The 20,975-nt window shown below is 51.5% G+C and overlaps 1 long non-coding RNA gene across 1 annotated transcript in view; it reads right to left on the reverse strand.

Annotated features, from left to right (window-relative positions):
* Positions 1–3,064: 3,064 nt before the first annotated feature.
* The window catches only part of LOC120362535 (uncharacterized), a 54,277-nt gene continuing 36,366 nt past the window's right edge, over positions 3,065–20,975 (reverse strand). The window contains exon 3 of the long non-coding RNA XR_012512921.1: positions 3,065–4,487. This is a non-coding gene — a long non-coding RNA (uncharacterized LOC120362535). The remainder of the gene's footprint in view (positions 4,488–20,975) is intronic.

The raw sequence follows: 20,975 nt of genomic DNA on the forward strand, positions 1-20,975 counted from the left end.
TAGGCTGTGGTTCTGAGCCCATCTGGAATCCATCTTCATCCCTGATGCCTCTCAGGTTGAGGTTTGGGTTGGGACAGAGTAGGGGTTTGGGAGGGCCTGGCACTGTCTATTTTAAACATCATTTGATTTTTTTTTTTTTTTTGAGATGGAGTCTCACTTTGTTGCCCAGGCTGGAGTGCAATGGTGTGATCTTGGCTCAATGCAACCTCACCTCCCTGATTCAAGAAATTCTCCTGCCTCAGCCTCTTGAGTAGCTAGGATTACAGTCATCCACCACCACTCCCAGCTAATTTTTGTATTTTTAGTAGAGACAGGGTTTCACCATGTTGGCCAGGCTGGTCTCGAACTCCTGACGTCAAGTGATTCTTCCACCTTGGCCTCCCAAAGTGCTGGGATTACAGGCATGAGCCATTGTGCCTGGCCACATCACTTGATTTTTTTAAAATCCTGAAAGTTTAATGTTTCTGCATCAAAATGGCCATGTTAAAATGTCATATATGCCTGAGAGACAGGAGCTGATAGAAGACCCTGAGGTCTGGAGGCATCTAAAGACTTCCAAATAGAAAGCGGCCCCTAGGAACAGAGCTGAGTTGGGTCCAGCCCTTACTCTTCTTCTGGAGGGAGGCAGGAAGGGATGGGGCGTGTGTGGGTTAGCTTGCCCAGTGTTGGGACCTCCAGTCCTGCTTGAGAAAGCCCAGAGTGGGCGGTGTCTGCCACGTCCGCTCTCCCTGAAGTCCACACCTCCTCCTCCTTGTCATTGTTTCCCATTGGCTGCCTGGGAGGCAGTGGTTGGAGGTAGCTAAGGCAATGTAGTTTTCACCTCCATCTGCTCAGCGAATGTCGAGTGTCGGAAGTCCCTGGCCCTGGAGCTGGGGATTCCAATGTTAGAAGCAGCCTTGCTGCTTGGTAGGTTGCCCATTCCTCTGGGCTGGCGGGCCCAGGTCTTTGTGCACTGCCCCCAATGAGGAAGGGTGGAAGAATGGGGCCCGCTTCGCTTGTTCTCCACTCCCTTCCTCCAGAAGGGTCTCAGATAGATCAAGTGGGCACTGGTTATTCTGTGGTTATCTTCCTCCCTCCCTTTCCTCAAGTGACTCTGGAGCCCCTGCCATGTGCAGGTCCAGAGCCAGGCCACCCCACAGTCCCACTGCCGAGTGACTTCCCAACTGAGGCAGCCCTCCACAGCCTAGAGCTGAGTCCCTGCCGCCACCCCTCCAGCTTAGCCTCAGGCCCTCCCCAGGTGGGATCCTATTGATGCTTCTAATGAAGTTCTCTCTGACTCTTTTCGGGACACCCACCACCCGAGGAAAGGAGCTGTGGCCGGCCCTGCCCAGGCTGCTGACAGCAGCAATCCATCTCCATCACAGTAATGGCGCCCCCATTAATCGGCCATAAACTAATAAAGCAAGCACTTTCCACCCCTCACCCCCCCAACTTCATTAAGTCTTTAGTACATTAATATGTCTTACTTAGTGTCAGCCAAGCCTCTTTCTCTATTGGGGTGGATCATGCTGGGGTGGGCATCTTGCCCAGTGGGTGGGGGCGCATGACCCCTCTCCTGGCCCGGGCAGGGGGCTGCTGACTCAGGGCAACCCACTCCCTGTCTCCCTCCTTCCCCTCCACCCACTGTCCCCTAGAGGGGCTTGAAAGGCTGTAGAGAAGAGGAAGAGCAGGAGGAATAGGAAACTGTGGAGCAGGAAAGAGGAGGAAACGGGAGAGGAAAAGGAAGGAAGAAGACGGGGATGGGAGGGGGGAAGCTAGGAGGAAGGGGGAGATGGGATGGGGGAGGAGCTGTGCACCTCCAAATTAAATTTGTGATTCAGACATCAGATGGGCCGACAGCCAGAGATTAATTCAACTGATCGAGTTATAAAGAGCGGGAGGCCTGGGTAATCAATCTTGCAGCTGTCAGGCCGACAGGCAGGAGTATTAACCTGGCGAGACGGCACGTACCCGGGACTTTTTCATTTCATTCACCCCAACCACATCCCTGACCACTTCTGGTCTGTCTCTCCAAGTAATAATAATTGTGGCTGTTAACGATGACAGAGACAGGATGAGGGGATGGGCTCCTGTGGCCACACTTCCTCTCCCTAGCTCTCACCCACTGCTCCATCTGACCACTCCGTCTGACCACTCCCAGAAGGTAGAGCAAGGACCAGCTCATGGCACTCTTTGAGAGGTGGGGAAACTGAGGCAGAAATTCCAAAAAGACCTTCAAACAGGCCAGAGGTGGGGCTGGAACGGTATTTTGGGATAAAGGACAGTGTCCTAGATCCCTCTCACCTCTCGGGAATAGAACTGTCCCCCCAGTTAGCCAGACTGGCCCCGACACGCTCAGCTGTGGCCAGGGAAACTGGGCTCAGGAAGGTGAAATGGACCCCTCCTCCGGGCTATTCCGTCTCGGCCACAAACCTGAGCTCTGTGTGGCTTGTGTGGAGGTCCCATCCTGGGCACAGGCCCCTGGGCTGGGGCTGCTGTTCTTCCTGGCCAGCCTTCTCTCCTCCTTCTCTCTCTTCCAGACCCTGACAGTGTCAGTCCACACCTAGTGGGGCGGGGGTCTCCCTGCAGAGACTTGTGGAAACACCACCCTTTGAGTAGAGAACGGGTGGGGATGGGGGCTCCGCCTTGAAGTTGACACCTCTCTCAGCTCTGGCTAATTTTCACATCCTTCAAATTGTGATATCTCTTTCTCCCTCCTTGCTCCGGGGAAAGGAAGGGGGAGGACAAGAGAGGGAGAGAGGGGTAAATAGGTAAGAAGATGAGCTGAGGCACCTTTAGCGTCTGCTGGGAGTGAGCCAGGGCCTCGGCAGTCCTGAAATCGTTATGCCAGGGCACACTGCTGGTAGTGGGGGCCTTGGAGGGTGGAGGTGAGGAACATGAGTTCTTTCTCCCTTGCTCAGTGAGAACCGGGCACAGGGTTCGTGGAAGTGCGATGGCTCCTGCGATGCTCTCACAATGTTACTTCTTATCATTGTCATTATTGCCAATCAGGGACTACCCTCGATACAGACAGCAACGCTGTAACAGTAACTTGTTCACGGTGTTCTAAGTGCCAGAGACTGGCTAAAGGTGGTCTGTACATTACTACTTTAATGTTGACAAAGAGCCGTATGAAGCAAGTTCTATGTCCAGCCCGATTTTACAAATGAAACCTGAGGTTCAAAGAGGTTGGGAGACTCTCTCAAGCTCTCACAGCCAGGAAACAGCAAAGCCAATACTGGGCTCCTAGCCAGAGCCTCAGCTCAGCATGGGCTAACTTTTCCCCAAGGCCCCCAAATCTCACTGTCCCCACTCTGACCCTGTCTCCACCAAGGTTCCTCTGTGTTCTCTGTGGGTGGATTCTGGATTTCTCCAGTCAAGCTAACCCGGGTGCCAGATCCCTCTGGGTTTGAGAAGGGTGGGGAGAGCGATGCTCCTGTTTGTTCAGAGGCAGGGCGGGGGCCTGGTGTCAGAGAACACTCATCCAGGGCAAAGGGAAGAGTGGAGGCCCCCCTTGGGGAGGCTCCCCAGTGCTCTGCCCTCAAGTAACCCCAGGGAGTAGTCTCTGCCCGCTCCCCAGGCCCCAGGGCCTCTTGGGAAAAGAGACTGCTGACTTGCTCACCACCCCCCAACCCCCTCCACCTTCCCCAGGGATGGAGCAATTGGAGGGATGCCATGCTGGGTGTGTGTTGGGGTGGGAGTGGATCCTGACTTAGGAGGGCCTGGAGGAAAAGCTCTCCCTGTCACCTCCTGACCCTAGCTGGGGCTAGGCTGGAGGGGGACTGGGGACATGGGCCTGGCTGAGGCGCCAGGAGCTGAAGGCTGGAGCTAGGCCAGCCTCTCTCCCAGGCTCCCTAGGACCCATTTCAAGTGGCTGCTTCCAGGCTGGCGCAGCCCGAGGGAGGGGGAGCAGGAACAAGGAGGCTGTTTCCAAGCAAAGTTTCAAGGGTCTCTTTTCCTGGGCTCCCACCCCCTTGCTCAGGGCAGCCACTGCTTCTGCCCTGTCAGGCTTGGTGTTTCTTCCTCATCTGGGACCAAGGCTGGTGGAGGGACCCAAGTCCCTGGCGGTCTGGTGTGTACCCATCCTGTCCCATCTTGAGGTGGTTCTTGTGCTTGAGTGGGGATAGATGGAGACTGCTAGCACGGACCGTCAGGAACCAGAATCCTCAAGTCTTCAGGTTTTGATCAGTGGGATGGCTGAGAGATTTCACCTATCATGGCTGCTCCCTGCTCCCACCTTGTCCCATCTCATGGAGCCTTCTCATTCCTGCAAGATCCTACATCAGGGGCCTCTTGTGGCATTAGAGATGGGGGTGTTCTCTGGTTTCTAGTCCCCTCCATCCATCAAGGTGGATGTGGAATCAGATCCCCAAGGGCTGTCTTGTTGTGATCACCACGATTGTCCTTCCCGCCTTCTCTGCACCTTAATTCTCCATCTGTACGTAATGGAGAGAATGCTCTCTGAGATCGCCACGTCCTCTGCCTTAGGATGGGGGCAAGGTGGGTTGCTGGGGAAAAAAGAGGAGAGATCTTTTTAGGCAAATCACATAGAACACCTGTTTTAAACCTGGTCATCCTTCCATGTCTCTGTTTCTTCATCTGTAAATTGGGAGAAATAACACTTACTTCCTTGGGTTGGTGGTGATGTCCAAGTGAGATGGCAGAGGGGGCCTAGCTCTGTGTCTGGCACACTTTGGTGCTGGATACATATTTGAAGCAATCAGCCAGAGTGGGGAAGTGCCGGGGTGTGCCAAGGGTGTGGGCTTCAGGGGAGAGACTCTCCTTCCTTGCCCTCAGTCTTCTCACCTCCCAGCTCTCTGATCCCTCACCGTGACAAGCCCAGGCGGAGGCCCTCAACATGAGCACCCCAGCTCTGAAGAGCGCTTGGATAAGGCTGGAGAATACTGATGGATAGGGTTGCATTCAAGGGATGTGTGTGTCTCCATATCCTTGATTTGAGACAGGGGCTATTTGGACATCAGCCAGGCTTTGTGTATATACGAATGTGTGTGTGTGTGTGTGTGTGTGTGTGTGTGTGTGCGCGCGCGCGCGCATGCGTGCATGTGTATGCATGTGTGTGCGCGAGTGAGTGGGCTCAATGGCTGGCACCAAAATACTTGCTGATTAATCTTTGTCTTCCAAGCACCCAGCCCTGGTCCCCGGGAAGCTCTGGGGCCTGAGCTGGTTTCCAATGGGCCTGAGGGGGCAGAATCAGGCCCAGGAAGATGGATTTCCCTGTCCTCTCAGCTCCCACCCAGCAGGGAAGCAGGGAAGGCTGCTTCATTTTGTTTAATGCGATACTTGGGAGGGGACAGTAGTCATGGGGCATTAACTGCTAATTGGGTCCATAATAAAGTTAATAAAGCTCTTATGGTCTTTGCCATTAAGTGTAATTAAGGGGGTGCTCTCTGGCAAGGAGGGGGGTGTCGGCAGGGAATGGGTAGTGGGCTGTTGCTGGCAGGAGCAGGTGATGGGGAAGCTGGCAGCCATGCCAAGGCCAGGAGCTGCACTGGCTTCTGGAGCCCACCGCTGGCTGGGCTCCCGAGCAGCTCCCCTGGGGATTGGAGGGGGGTGAGGTGGACAGGAAGGGAAAGGGTTTACTCTGTGCTGTTCATAGGAGTCCAGGGGGAAAAATCATTAACCTCAGCCCCAATGCCCACACCCTTGAAGAGCCTCAGAACATGGAAGAAATGTCATCTTCAAGTAGAGTTGGCGCAGACAAGCTATGGGCTTTAGGGCATGGCTTGTGTGTGCTGGATGACTGGGGAAGTTGCCTAACCTCTCAGCCTCAGTTTTCCCTTCTGTAACATGAGGATAAAAACAGCATGGTTAGGAGGGCTCCAGAGCTATATGGTGGGAGGCAGCTAGGTGAGTGACTGTGGTGCTGTTATTCTTTTTATGAACTCTTGTTTATTTTATTTTGTAATTATACAAGAATACTTGATGAAGCTGTCTCCTATATACAGAAGCATACAGAGTGACCCTCTCATCCCACTTTTCCCTCTGTCATCAATGTGGTAGTTATTCTTCCAGAGTTTTGAGGATATGTGTATATAATATATGTGTGCATGCAGAAACATATAGTTTGCTTTCTTTTTTCTTTCTTTCTCTTTTTTTTTTTTTGAGACAGTTTTGCTATTTTTGCCCAGGCTGAAGTGCGATGGTGTGATCTCAGCTCACTGCAACCTCCACCTCCTGGGTTCAAGAGATTTTCCTGCTTCGGCCTCCCGAGTAGCTGGGATTACAGGCAAAATTTGCCACCATGCCTGGCTAATTTTGTATTTTTAGTAGAGTCAGGGTTTCTCCATGTTGGTCAGGCTGGTCTTGAACTCCCGACCTCAGGTAATTTGCCTGCCTCGGCCTCCCAAAGTGTGGGATTATAGGTGTGAGCCACCGAGACCGGCCCTTCTTCTTTCTTTCTTTTTTTTTTTTTTTTTAAGTCAGGATATCACTCTGTCACCCAGACTGGAGTGCAGTGGCATGATCATGGCTTACAGCAGTCTCAACTCCTGGGCTCAGGCAATCCTCCCACCTTAATCTTCTGAGTGGATGGGACCACAAGCATGTGCCACCAAACCCAGCTAACTTTAAAGTTTTTTGTAGAGTTGGGGGTCTCCCTATGTTGCCCAGGATGGTGTCAAACTCCCGGGCTCGAGCAATCCTTCTGCCTCAGCCTCCCAAAGTGCTGGGATTACACGTGTGAGCCACTGCGCCCAGTACTGAGATGACAGGTGTGAGCCACTGCGCCCCGCCCACATTGTCTTCTTGAGTGGCCTCATGTATTCCATCATATGGCTGTGTTTTAATCATGTTGCTTGTTCTCTAGCTTGTTTCTAGCCGTTTGCTCTTACAGTACTGCAAAAATACCCTTGATGTATTTCTCTGAGCACAAGTGCAGGACATACATAGACAAATTCCTCCAAGTGGTATTGTTGGGTCAAATGACATGTTCATTGGACATTTTTGATAAATATTTCCAGACTGCACATGAAGATGATCGTACCCCAATATCAAACCGGCAGAGGGGCTGCCTCCCAGGCGCTCTGCTCAGCCAGCTCAGTTGCATTCAGATACACTCTGGGCAGCTCCGGGGATGGGGGAGTGCACAGGACAGGGAGTACATCTTCCCCTGGGAGAGGCGGGACAGGAGAGACAGGAGCCAGCCATGCCTCTAAGCCTGAGAAAGCCACTGAGTAAACTCCTGTTGTCAAAGGGGAGGGAGAGTTTCAGTCAGGGTCAGGGGTTAATGCAATGGAGCTACTGAAACACACTGTGCAAACAAAACAAGCTGGGAGAGGGGAGGGGCCAGCCCTCTGGCCACAGAGAGGGAGATGGGCCAGTCAGCCTGCACTTGGCTCTTCCCTGGGCAGCTGCCATCATGGGCACAGGTTCTGGGCTGCTGAGGACCTGGTGGCCCGGCTGCTGGGCTCTAAGGCCAAGGGGGCCAGCATTCTCCTTCTGAAGGCTGCTGCAGCCCAGGGCTGGCACAGGAGGCCCTCCCTACCTCCAGGGCCCCTCCACAGGTAATCCCCCTGGAGCCCTGAATGGGAGGCTTTGGGCGGTATTAGAAGTGAGGTTGGCGGGTCCTGGAGCCAAGCCCAGCTTTTAGAGCATTCCTGGGCATTAGGCCCCCTGTCCCAGCCTAGCCTTGCCCTCACCCCACAGAGCCCCAGGGGCTTCTCTGCCTCAGCCGCTGCTGGCCTAATTACAGGTGTCCTTGTCAGGGTCAGCAGTGGAGTTAATTCGGGGCTTGTCTTGGGGTGGCCGGGTCTCATTAATGGAGTCCCAAAGAGTCCAGGGATGAGCCAAGCAAACAGGGGATTAGAGGCAGAGGAAGACTGCTGTCGGGGAAGGCTGGCTAGACAGGGCTGTGAGCTGGCCCCCGGTGAGAGGGTCAGCTTCAAGCATGTGTGTTCACCCACCCACACAGGCACTCACGAGACCCAGCAGTGCTCAGACACGCAGACACACACAGCCACGGGCCAAACACCCACCAGAGACACATATGGACTCTCATACACAGCTCACACACAGAGACACACACCACTGGACTTAGAACTGCTCCCCGAGAAGCCTTGGGGTGTACAAGGGGGTGGCGGAGATGAACCAGAGACTTCCCTCTCTAGCCAGAGACTCTGGCCTGCCCCTGCCAGCCCCTTCCTGTGCCCTCTCCCACCCTGGCCAGGGCGATGAGCTTCCCTTCTCCCTTTCCTTCAGTACCTCCTCCTCCCACCGTGGACTGGAATTCTGAAGCACTGGTCTGTGGGTAGAACGACTGAGAGCCGGCTTGAAGCCAGGATGCAGAGAGGTGGGACTGGTTCCTCCACACCCCTCAGTCCAGCCTGTTCTAAAGGGTCCCTGAGCCCAGCTATCAGCTCACCTCCCCCATACCAACCCTGTGCCTCATGACAAGCCTGGGGTGCTGTGGGGAGGCAGAGCCACACTGCACAGAGGTCATGAAAGAGAAGGAGGAGGAGGAAGAAGACGAGGAAGGAGCTGACAGGAGCCAGGGTTGGGGAGGGGCTGGGCAGGGGGAAATCGCTTAACCCCAAAGCCACCACTAGTCTTTGGAGCCCCTGCATTGATGGGGGCCAGCTGGAGCTGGCTGAGGACAAGGGGCCCAAGTGTGGGAATCCAGGGAGGAGGCCTCCCCGGGCTTCCTGGGTCAGCTGGGAGGAGAGACCCAGCCGGCCCTCCTGACACCATCCCTCCCTGGAGATTGAAGACAGGCCCCGGCTCCCTGGCTCGGTTGCTGATGGGGGAATTTTCCAGCATTGACCTCACCCCCGCTCCACCCTGGCTGGCTGGCCGATGCTCCTGCACTCCTAGCAGCATGGCCATGGCATCACAAGGCAGGCAGGGGATTCAGAAACCCAGCACTTGACTCTGGAAGAGTCAGGTTTTCCCAAAGATGCCTCCTTCCACCTGTGCCCACTTCCCAAGACACCTCCAGGACTAGTATTTAGAAGTGACCCAGAGATAAGGTCCAGTCTCAGTGGCTCACACCTGTAATCCCAGCACTTTGGGAGGCCGGGGCGGGTGGATCACCTGAAGTCAGGAGTTCGAGACCAGCCTGATCAACATGGTGAAACCCTGTCTCTACTAAAAATACAAAAAATAGCTAGGCGTGGTGGTGGGGACCTGTAATCCCAGCTACTCCAGAGGCTGAGGCTGGAGAATCGTTTGAACCCAGGAGGTGGAGGTTGCAGTGGAGCCAGGATGGTGCCATTGCTCTCCAGCCTGGGCAACGAGATTGAAACTCTGTCACGAAAAAAAAAAAAAAAAAAAAAAAAAAGAAGTGACCCCAGGGACAAAATGACTCCCATCACAGAAACAGCCACTGCTCCATCCCACTAACTTCACCTGCTCTTCAGTAAAGGTGCACAGAGGCCAGGCTGTCACCTGTGATCACCTCACTCTTGGTCCTAGGCATCAAGTCTTCCCTTCCTGGGCTCCCAGTGTCCCCCATGCCATCCCAGGACCCCCCCCACACTCCAGGCCCATAATTGAATATAAAGGCCCAGAAGCTAGTGCAAACAGCGGCATTAATCACCAGCAACCTGGCAGCGTCCTGCCATAGATCTTTTCCACACGTAGAATAGCTCATGTTAATCACTGCGGCTGATTTATTGTCTTCTCCGCCTTGTACATAAATTATTCACTACGGCTGGGCTTCGAAGGAATCATGTAATGAGGGCTTCCATCCTCCCATCTCCGAGGTGGATCCTTAGACCTCCGAGGTGGATCCTCAGCTGTGGTCACTGGTGGGCCAAGGCATGGAGCCACAGGCCTGGATTGAGGGGATAGTAGGGACTTGGGACCTCCACGAAGATTATCTGTGCCCCTAGGAGTACATATAGGAGCTCTTCAGCTCTGGGAAACAGGGCTGCGCCCTCACCTCTTCCAGCTCTGGACAGGGAGAGACAGGGCAGAATGGGGCGGGGAGAGGCTGTTGGGTGGCCCCTGGGTTTCCTAAGGCTCTGGGAGAGTAGAACCTTCCAGCATTACCTGGAAGTTCCTGCTCACAACACAGAGACTCTCCCGCCAATCAAGCCCAGCTCTTGGGAGTTCCCCATCACCGGAAGCAGGATGTGGGCGTGTCCAAGGGGGTAGAAGACCCGCCTCCCCCAGCTCCCTGTCCTACCCTGGGGTCTGTGCTGCTCTCTGGCCACACCTTCGAGATGTGGAGCAAAAGGTGGTGACAGTAGTTATGGCAATGGCCACCAGATGGCAGCCCTGATACCCAGAACAGTAGCTCAGGGAGGCGGGAGGCTGCAATTGGGTGAGGAAATGCCTTTGGAAAGGTGGGATCTGCCAGGGGAGGGTGATGGGGAGTGGGTGGAGAGGGGCTTGCTGACAGGGAGTGCCCTTAGCCTCAGGGGGACCAGAGTACAGGACCCATTTCACACATCAAACCTTGCATGGTGACATCCTCAAATGGGATGGTCTCAGGGGAGGAAACTGGGGCCCAGAAGTGTGTGGGCAAGTGGGACCCCAGAGGGTGTGGGTGTGGCCAGATGGACTTCCCCAGCCCTGGCCCAACTCTCCCTGCAGCCTGCCTTTCTGGCTTCTATCCATTGCATCCCAATCCCTCTCTCTTGGCTGGGACACTCTCAGAGGCAGCCAAGACAGGAGCTACTGTGTACTGTGGGCAGCTGGGGGTCAGCAAGCCCCGCCCTCAGGATCTGTCTCACTGCAAGCCTGTAGCACTGTGAGTTGCTTAGACCCAGCCAATCAAAAACACCTGTCCCCCCACAAACCCACTCTCTGCTCCCACTACCCTATGTAGCGTGGAGAGCCGCTCAGAGACACAAATGGGTCCTAGCATTCAGGAGACCTGTGGCTGCAACACTGGGTTTGCCAGAGGGCCCCTCCAGCCCAGCATCTCCAAGCCTCCAACCTCCCTCATGCCGCCCCCCCCCCACACACACATCCCGCTGAGGCAGGGCGGGACCTGCACTGGGATGGTGTGGAGGACGCAGAGGACTGCCTTGTCATCCAGCCAGCAAGCTGCTCCCTCCAAAGATGCGGGGCTCTGGGCTGGGCACAGTGGCTCACGGCGCCAGTAATCCCAGCACTTTGAGAGGCCGAGGTGGGCAGATCACGAGGTCAAGAGATCAAGACCATCCTGGTCAACATGGTAAAACCCCATCTCTACTAAAAAAAAATACAAAAATTAGCTAGAAGTGGTGGCATGCGCCTGTAGCCCCAGCTACTCGGGAGGCTGAGGCAGGAGAATGGCTTGAACCCGGGAGGCGGAGGTTGCAGTGAGCCAAGATCTCACCACTGCACTCCAGCCTGGCAACACAGCAAGACTCTGTCTTACAAAAAAAAAAAAAAAAAAAGAAAGAAAGAAAGAAAGAAAAGAAAAGAAAACAAAAGATGTGGGGCTCTGGTCCTTTAAATACCTTGAGGGTGAAGCTGGCAGAATAAGGCTCTGAAGGGCAGCCAGGCCTCCTTTTGCCCCAGCTGCCCAGAGTTGAGTCCTAGGAAATCATTGGGAACTCCATGTCTCCTTGGCGGTTCTTGCCCAGGTGTCCTTGCTGTAAATCTCTCCCCGAAGCTCTCTGGAGATATCCACTGGGATTCTGGAGTGCCCTTCCTGGACCCCAACAGGTCCTCTGTGTTCTGATGGGAACTCCCAGTCCCAGGCAGGACCCTATCTCCTGAAGGCAAGGTCAAGACATTCCCATCAATGAAGACCAGTGTTTCTCCAAGTGCAATTCCTGCACCTACTTCAGACCTACTGAGCTGGAAATTGGGAAAGGGGTCCAGATAACTGAATTGTTACCAAGCTTCCTAAAGCCTGAGAACCTCTGTACGATAGACTTCCTTAGAGCCAGGCTCATGCCTTCATTAAATCTGAAGCTTCCTGAGGGCAGCCCCAGACAAGGATGGGTGAGTGGTGGGGTTTTACTAGTGGGCCTCCAAGTATTGACCTCCCTGCCACCACCGCCCTGAAAGTGGGCACACCGTTGGCCTCCTCACTGTCCTTCTGCCTGGTTCCCTTCCCTTCCCGCCAGCCCTCTGGCCCTTCCCAGCCAGCTTGCTTGTCTTCCTGGACCTGCTGTCTTCACGTCTGTCTTCACATCTGTTCTAAGGCTGCCCCAGCCCTGCTTGTTTATCCTTCAGGGGGTCCAAATGGGTGTTTCAACTTCAATTATGCTCTGACCACAGCCACCACAGATACCAAAACAAACGTCCTGGGCGTCAGATGTGGTGGAGGCTCAGACAGGCTGGTGCCAGGGGGCCCGATAAAGGGGGGCCTGCTTGGGCTTGGAGGTGATGAGAGCTGCTCCTAGTGATAGGGCCCTGGGGAGCATGGGCGCTTGGGTAATTGGCCTCCTCAGGTAGGTCTAGGCTACAGAGGGGACACTATCTTTGTCTCAGTACCTCTCCTTCCATCTCCCAGCTTCCTTGTGGTCTCATCTAACAGAAGCCTTTTTTTTTTTTTTTTTTTTAAGTGGGGTCATGCCTTGGAAAAGCCTTCCTTCTCCCCAGCTGCTGGCTAAGTCTGGCCTCACCTCCAGAACAAAGATCTTACTCTTCAACTGACCCATTGAGATCTTTTTAAATCCCCTCTCAGACCTTGTGGCCAGTGTCTGAGGATGGAAGTAGATGTCAGGGATCCCGGACCCAGCTCTGTTGGTCCGTTGTGACTTGGGGTGTGGTTTTTGTACACACTGTGCCTTGGTTTTTCCCCTCTCAAGGTCAATTAGCAGAAAACGCTTCCTAGTCTGATTGCCCACAAGGGAGAAAAATTCAAATCTTTCAGCCTCCCTGTGGTCCCTGGAGAAAGCAATGAGGTGTCTCAGGGAACAATGGGAAGCAGGACATGGTGCCTGCTAATGAGTGGGCCCTGATTTCTGTCTGGAGCTTCAGAGGATGGAATGCCAGGCATCCATGACTAAAGAAGGGGCCCCATCGGCCTCTGCAGCAGGAGCCAGGAGACCCCATAGAGGCCATGCTCAGCAATCCCTCCAGCTGCGCTTCTCCTTAGTGGGAAGGAGCCCTCTCACTCACTGTGCCCTCTCTGAATTCTCACCCAATACCTGTTTTTGCCCCTACCCTTGCCTTCTGCTTTTCCCAAATGGCTACCTCAGCTCATCTGCCCATTGGCTGATCTCTGCAATGGTCACATCTGGGAACATCTTTAATAATAATAACAGGGCCAGGCAGGATGGCTCAACCTATAAACCCAGCATTTTGGGAGGCCGAGGTGAGTGGATCACTTGAATCCAGGAGTTCGAGACCAGCCTGGCCAACATGGTGAAACTCCATCTCTACTAAAAATACAAAAATTAGCTGGGCATGGTAGCACATACCTATAATCCCAGCTACTTGGGAGGCTGAAGCAGGAGAATTGCTTGAACCCAGGCAGCGGAGATTGCAGTGAGCTGAAATGGTGCCACTGCATTCCAGTCTGGGTGACAGAGCAAGAGCAAGACTCCATCTCAAAAAATAAAATAAAATAAAAATAATAGCAGTAGGGCTAGGAGTGATGATTCAGGCCTGTAATCCCAGCACTTCAGGAAGCTGAGGTGGGAGGATCACTTGAGCCCGGGAGATTGAAGCTGCAGTGAGCAATGATCACACCACAGCACTCCAGCCTGGACATCAGAATGGAACCTTCTCTCTAATTATATATATAATGATAATAGCAAATAAAATAAAAAACAGCTCCATTTATTGAACACTTCCCATGTGTTGTGCCAGATGCTTTTGCAATTTGATCTTTCTATCTGTCCTTTAAGGCAGACAGATATAACAGCCCCGCTTTATAGATGAGGGAGCAGAGAGGTTAAGTAAATTTTCCAAAGCTCCACCACTAGCAAGCAGCAGAACTGGATTTGAACCCAATTAGTTCTGACTTCTGAGCCCATGGTTTTTGCTCCAGACTTCGGATGCGCTGGAGACAGTGGGATTTACTTTGTGTTGACTGTATCAGTCCCTTGAAAGCTCACAGTCATGGCTTCTGGAGGGGGCTCTCTGTCTATCTGACAACACAGGGTTGAAGAGATCCTTAGGCCACTCGGGAGGCCCCAGAGTCCCGCTGGAGACCCAGGGAAGCTGTCTCAGTCCTAAATGAACCTGGACATGTGTCAGCTTCCTGTCCACATGGCCAAGGGCAAACTTTCTTAGAGCTCAGCTCTGGCTCTGCTGCAGGGTGTGAGACTGTGAGAGGCAGGCTCTGGTTCTCTGAGCCCTGGAAGAGGGTCTGGATGAGGGTGGGGTTTCTATTCTGATCTCTGTTCTGGTTCCTCTTGCTCATTCAACCCTGGCTGCTGCCCAGATACAAGCAGCCTCTGCCCTGGGGCTGGAGCCACAATGTGGCAGGTGGAAGGATGGGAAGTGGAGCCAGACATCTGCTTCCCATCCCTGCCACGAACAGGAACACACACAGTGAGGAAGGGCATGTGAGCTCTGGAAGGAGGGAGGGCCACCAGGGGCTCAGTAGGGAGGGTAGGGGCACATTTGTGCTTTTGTGAGTGTGCACGCTGGAGACTGGAAGTGTGCTTGTCTGTGGCTGTGTGTAGGTGTGTGCCCGCCAGGTGGGGGCTGGGCTGAGTGTGAGTACCAGTATGAGAGTGTGAACATGTGGCTCTTTGAAAGAATGAGTATGACAGACCAATGCACTAATGTGACCACATGGGGTGTGAGTGCTTACAAGTGTATGATTGTGTAAGTGCACAAACATGAGTGCCGTCTGTGTATCTTAGAGGAAAAATCCCAGTACTCCAGCGGCCAACATCTGCTCTGCTGCTGACCAGCTCTGTGGCTTTGAGCACATTACTTCTCTGAGTCTACATGTCGCTACCTGCAAATGGGGAGGAAACTGCCTCACAGGGTAATCATGAGGACCAAGTGCACGCGTGGGTGGAGTGCTTTGACATCTGTCAAGTGTAGGTTCCTGGGAAGGTCAATAAGCAATCTCCATCCTCTGCTTCTCTCCCACTCGAATCCCACAACATGCTCAGGACCAAGTTCCAAGTGCCAAGCTGGGGTGGGTGGTGTCCCAGAGCCGCAGTCTACACGGCCAGAGGTCCAGGCTCAGGAGGATGGTTAGGGATGGAGAGAGTGGAAAGGTGTGGTGCCACACCTGTCTACTCCAGCTCCGCCTGTTTGACCCAAGGCTGCCCCGCCCCACTGGCACCAGCCCATCTGTACTTATTACTCTGCTCTGGATCTGAGGGCATTCTCCTCTGTGTCACCCCAGCCCAGTACGCTGTGGCTTCTGCTGCCTCCCCGCATCCTCCCAGGGGGAGGTGAAGGCTCCCCCGCGTTGGAGGCTTTCACTCCAGGTTACCCTTCTGACCTCCTGAAGGCCATTCTGCACTAAGATCGCAGGGTCTTCAGCCTGGTTTCGCTTCCATTCCCAGCTTCCCCTGAGCTTCTCAAATGATTCTGGGGCTCCTAGTCGATGCACCTGCATTTGGAAATCATCTACTTAGCACACTAGTTCTCAACCCTGGCTGCACATCAGACAGGAATCACCCGGGGAATATTTGAAAGATCCTGATGCTGAGGCTGCACCCCAGACCAGAATCTCTGGGTTGGTACTCAGGCACTGATATAGGTTTAGGTGAGACATGATGGGTCACGCCTGTAATACCAACACTTTGGGAGGCTAAAGCAAGAGGATTGCTTGAGGCAAGGAGTTCGAAACCAGCCTGGGCAACATGCAAGACCTCCTCTCTACCCTCCACCAAAAGAAAAAATTAGTTGGGCATGGTGGTACACGCCAGCAATCCTAGCTACTTGAGAGGCTGAGGCAGGAGATTGCTTGAGTCCAAGAGTTCGAGGCTACAGTGAGCTATAATCACAGCACTGCACTCCAGACTGTCTCTAAAAAGAAAAATAAAGTAACAAAATAAAATAAATATAGGTTTAAAGCTCTCCCATGTGATTCTGATATACTGCCAAGCTTGAGAACCACTGTTGATGCTTCCCAAGCATGCTTGCCGAGAAGAATCATTTGGGATGCTTGTTAAATATACAGTTTCCCAGGCTCCCTCCCCTGGAAATTCTCATTTGGTGAGTCCAGAATGGGGCCCCGTAATTTGCATTTTTAATAAATACCACAGATGATTCTAATTATTAGGAAATTTTGGAGCTACTAGCCTAGAGCTGTGTTTCTCAAACTTTAATGCACATCCAAATCACCAGGGAAGCTTGTTAAAATGCAGATTCCGGTTCAATAGTTCTGGGGTGAGAGCCTGAGGAGCTATAGAAGCTCTGGCCAACCGGAGCATAAATTAAGAAATGGTGACTGATGAGATGAGACCAGAGAGGAAAGCAGGAACCTTATAAACTGTGACAAGGAGCTTGAACTTGATCCCATGGCAATGAGGAGCCACTGGAGGGTTTTAAACAGAGGGAAAGCTTGTTCAGATACATATTTTAGAAAGATGTATTCTTGTGGCCATGTGAGAGATGACAGATCATGGATCAGAGGATCGGACATCAGCCAGGAGGCTGTTTCCACATTCCAGGTGAAAGGTGGTGGCCTGGGCTAATGAGGGGGGAGCAGGGAGACAGAAGTTAGTAGTCTTGTGGAAGATTCTGTAATCAGTTGGGTGGAGGCTGAGGAGGAGAATCAGGGCAGCTCCAGAGTGACCCCTGAGCTGGCTACTGACTTGGCAACTGGTGAAGAGGGATGCCCCCCACCTTAGTTGGCTCTGAAGCTTCCTTCCACATTTACTGACTCTGTGATCAGATCATTGTTTGGCTTAGCTTCTTGTGGGATCAGGGTGGGAGAGAGGCTACAGGAAGCCGCCTGGTATGCGTTATGAAACTGGTGCCTTGGAGAGCCCCCTCCTTGACTTTGAGTGACTCTGGAGGCTCCCTGTCAGTAGTTGCCAAGGCTTGGAGGCTGCTTTGGGGATTCGGTCTTCTGAATACCTTAGCTGTCCATTTTGTTCCTCTCTGGATCCCTTCCAGAGAAGGAAGCCCAGATGAAGAAAAATCCGCATCCCAGTGGCACCCTTGCTCTTGGATCCCATCTGGTGACTCTCCTTGTGAACCCTAAGTGCCCCCCCAAGAAACCTCCCCCAGGCCATTCCTCCTGATATCTTTGCTTGGCACACTATCCCCATCCCGCCCTTGATCACAGCCCCACCTCCACATTGAGCTCTGTCTACTACTCCAAAGACACTTGGCCTGTTCTCCTGTTTGGGGATCTAAATGTTGGCTCAGCATCCCCTAACCCAGTAACTACTTTGCAGTTCCCGGGCTGCTCTGTCACATCTCTCTCTGGTATAGCTCTTTCTCTGGTGGAAGTGTGCAGTAAAACTAAGATTCAAGTCACACTCACCAGGCTGGGAGGGCCAGTCAGTCAACAATTACCATCATCTTCAGCATCTAGTGAGAGCTAATGGTATGCTGGGCACCAAACTAAGGACTTTGTAAGTATTATCTCAGCGTATGTTCACCACATCTCCAAGAGATGGATTCTCCTATAATTTGCTCCCCATCCTCCTTTTTTGAGACAGGGTCTCACTCTGTTGCCCAGGCTGGAGTACAGTGGCATGATCTCAGCTCACTGGTAACCTCTGTCTCCCAGGCTCAAGCCATTCTTCTGCTCAGCCTCCCAAGTAGCTGGGATTACAGGCATGTACCACTACTGCCCAGCTATTTGCTTTTTTTCATTTTTAGTAGAGATAGGGTTTTGTTAAGTTGGCCAGGATGGTCTTGATCTCTTGACCTCAAATGATCCACCTGCCCTGGCCTCCCAAAGTTTTGGGATTACAGGCGTGAGCCACCGTGCCTGGCCAGATTCTCCTATTATTCTTATTTTACAGATGAAGAAATAGGCAAAGACATTAAATACCTCACCCAAGGTCACTGGACTAGGAATTGGGACTGGAGCTTGGTGCATCTGACACCAGATTGCATGCCCTTCACCACTGAACCACACTGCCTCTCATAGTCCTCATCACCAACCAAGGCTCAGGTAAGTCCTCTGCCTAGGATCAGCCTCACTGGATTCTTCCCAGAGAAAATGTCAGGCCAGGGCTAAGGCTCATACCCAGAAAAGCTGAGGCAGGGAGCAGATGGTAACCCCAGGGGGATTTTGCCACAATGGAATTAGGGATCAGAGGTCAAAAGGACTGCAGCTGAGTCTTGCTCTGCCTCTTGTTACTGGAGTGAACTTGGCCAAGTCTGACCTCTCTGAACTTCAGTTTTCCTCATCTGTGACATGGAGATGGCAGCAGAAGCTACCTCTCAGAGGTTATGAGGAACAAATGAGGCAATGTGCAAGGCAGGATTGTATCAACTGCAAAGAGCTGCCTGATGTAAATGACTATTAGTGCCAGAAGTCACTCAATATTTATCATTAATTACTAGGACCGGATCCAGGTGCTGTGAGGACAGCCAGGAGCCCCTGGGCCTGGACTTGTCCCTAAGATGACAAACTGCAATTCGAACGAGAATACAGTCACTGTGCCACTCTCTGCCTTCCATGGGCCTTTTGTGACCTTTCTGAAGCTATGACGGGCCCTGGCCATCTTTCCTTACCTCTGTAAACTGAAGGACTCTAGCCTTCTAACCGTCTAGACAGCCCCCAATTTTAACATTCCAGGTGGAATGGAAGGCAGGTCCTTGTGACATTCGCTAAAGCAGAATTGCTGCCAAAAAGGCGCCTCTCTCTTCACGCAATGAATAAAAATTCTAGCGCCTCGTGTTTGTGTACGTCAAGTCTCACTGCTGAACCTTTTGTTAATTCATGTATTCAAATGAACCACATTTATTTAAATTTATTTTAAATTTCAAAAGTAAGCTAAAAATGCATTCTTGTTGTAAGAAATACAGATGAATTACTCCTTCCAGTTCCAGAATCATCTGCAGAGGTCACTGCTGTGGTCAATTCACTGTGTATTCTTCTACATCATTTCCTATGCATTTACCTACATGTATATTTTATACAAAAAGAAACATACAATTTTTTGGTGGGTTTTTACCTTTGTACCTGAGTATTTTTGTTTTTCTGCAATTTGTTTTTCCAATTAAAAATATGGTTTGATTCCTTCTCATATATATAGAGAAAAAAATAAACGAAAAAAATACACATATATGGCTTGAAATGAAAATATGGCATGCACATTTTCCTACATCGGAACATGGAGGTCTAACTCAGTATCTGGAATTGCTTCATATTGAGTATTCCTTAAATGGGCTGCCATTGTTTACTCATCTATTCCCACCAGTGGACCGTTTGCTTCTGATTTTTCATTGTTGTAAATATTGCTCAGTGAATTTTTGAGTTTTGCTCTTGTTGCCCAGGCTGGAGTGTAATGGTGTGATCTTGGCTCACTGCAACCTCCATCTCCTAGGTTCAAGTGATTCTCCTGCCTCAGCCTCCTGAGTAGCTAGGATTGCAAGCATGTGCCACCACGTCCAGCTAATTTTGTATTTTTAGTAGAGATGGGGTTTCTCTATGTTGATCAAGCTGGTCTCAAACTCCCGACCTCAGGTGGTCTGCCTGCCTCAGCAAATCCCAAAGTGCTGGGATTACAAGCATGAGCCACCGTGCCTGGCCAGGTATTGTTAGTTTTAATGGAAACTGCCAAAATACCTACCAAGAAGACTGAACCAATTTAGAGCACTTCCAAGAGAGGATGAGAAGACCAACTTATGTACACTCTCTCCCAGGCTGGATACTGTCAGTAGGCTGAATTTTTGCTAATCTCATGGATGAAGCTAAAAGAAATCTTACATTTATTTTCATTTGTAGTTCTCAAATTATGATTGCATTTGTCTTATGTTGAGTATATTTTCCTAAGTTTATTGGACATTTTGTATTTTTATATCTGTAAGTCATTTGTTCATATACTTTGCTCATTTTATTTTTATTTTTATTTTTGGAGACAAAGTCTTGCTCTGTCACACATGCTGGAATGCAGTGGGCAATCTGAGCTCACTGCAACCTCTGCCTCCTAAGTTCAAGAGATTCTCTCACCTCAGCCTCCGGAGTAGCTTGAGTTATAGGCGCCCGCCACCACACCCAGTTAACTTTTGTATTTTTAGTAGAAACAGGGTTTTGCCATATTGGCCAGGCTGGTCTTGAACTCCTGACCTCAGGTGATCCACCTGCCTCAGCCTCTCAAAATGCTGGGATTACAGGGGTGAGCCACTGTGCCTGGCTGCCTATTTTAAAGGTTTGGTTTTAAAAAATCTTTTTCTTATTAGTGTGTTGAAATTTTTAATTCTAGATATAAATATGTGTTGTATTTTGACTGAGTGCGCTGGCTTATGCTTGTAATCCTGGCACTTTGGGAGGCCAAGGTGGGAGGATTGCTAGAGGCCAGGAGTTTGAGACCAGCCTGGGCGACATGCAAGACTCCCATCTCTACAAAACATAAAATAAAATATTTAGCTGGGCATGGTGGCATGTGTGCCTGTAGTCACAGCTACTCAGGAGGCGGAGGTGGGAGGATACAACTCCTGGGCTCAAGCCCAGGAGTTTGAGGCTTCAGTGAGCTATGATCATGCCACTACCCTCCAGCCTGGGTGACAGACCAAAACACACACAGACACACACACACACACACACACACACACACACACACACACACACAGAATTTTATTTTATTTTATTTTATTTTATTTTTCTTTAGAGATGGTGTCTTCCCCTCTTGCCCAGGCTGGAGTGCAGTGGCATGATCATGGTTCACTGCAGCCTTGACCTCCTGGGCTCAAGCAATCCTCCCAGTTCACCCTCCCGAGCAGCTGGGACTACAGACACACCACAATGCCTGGCTTACTTGTAATTTAGTTGCTTGTCTTTCAATGCCTTTACTATCTTCTATTATATAGCAGTTTTAAATTGAGATATAATTATTTTGTCAATATTTTCCTTTATGGACTTTGTAGTTACTGTCTTATTTTAAGTGATCTTCTCTAGTCTGAAAGTATTTAATTTTAACTCACATTTTCTCTTAACATTTTTAGAGTCAACTCTTAATTTCCACTGGAATCTATGTTGTGAATAGTGT

Source organism: Saimiri boliviensis, chromosome 12, assembly GCF_048565385.1.
Source record: "Saimiri boliviensis isolate mSaiBol1 chromosome 12, mSaiBol1.pri, whole genome shotgun sequence".
In the NCBI taxonomy this organism is placed as follows: domain Eukaryota; kingdom Metazoa; phylum Chordata; class Mammalia; order Primates; family Cebidae; genus Saimiri; species Saimiri boliviensis.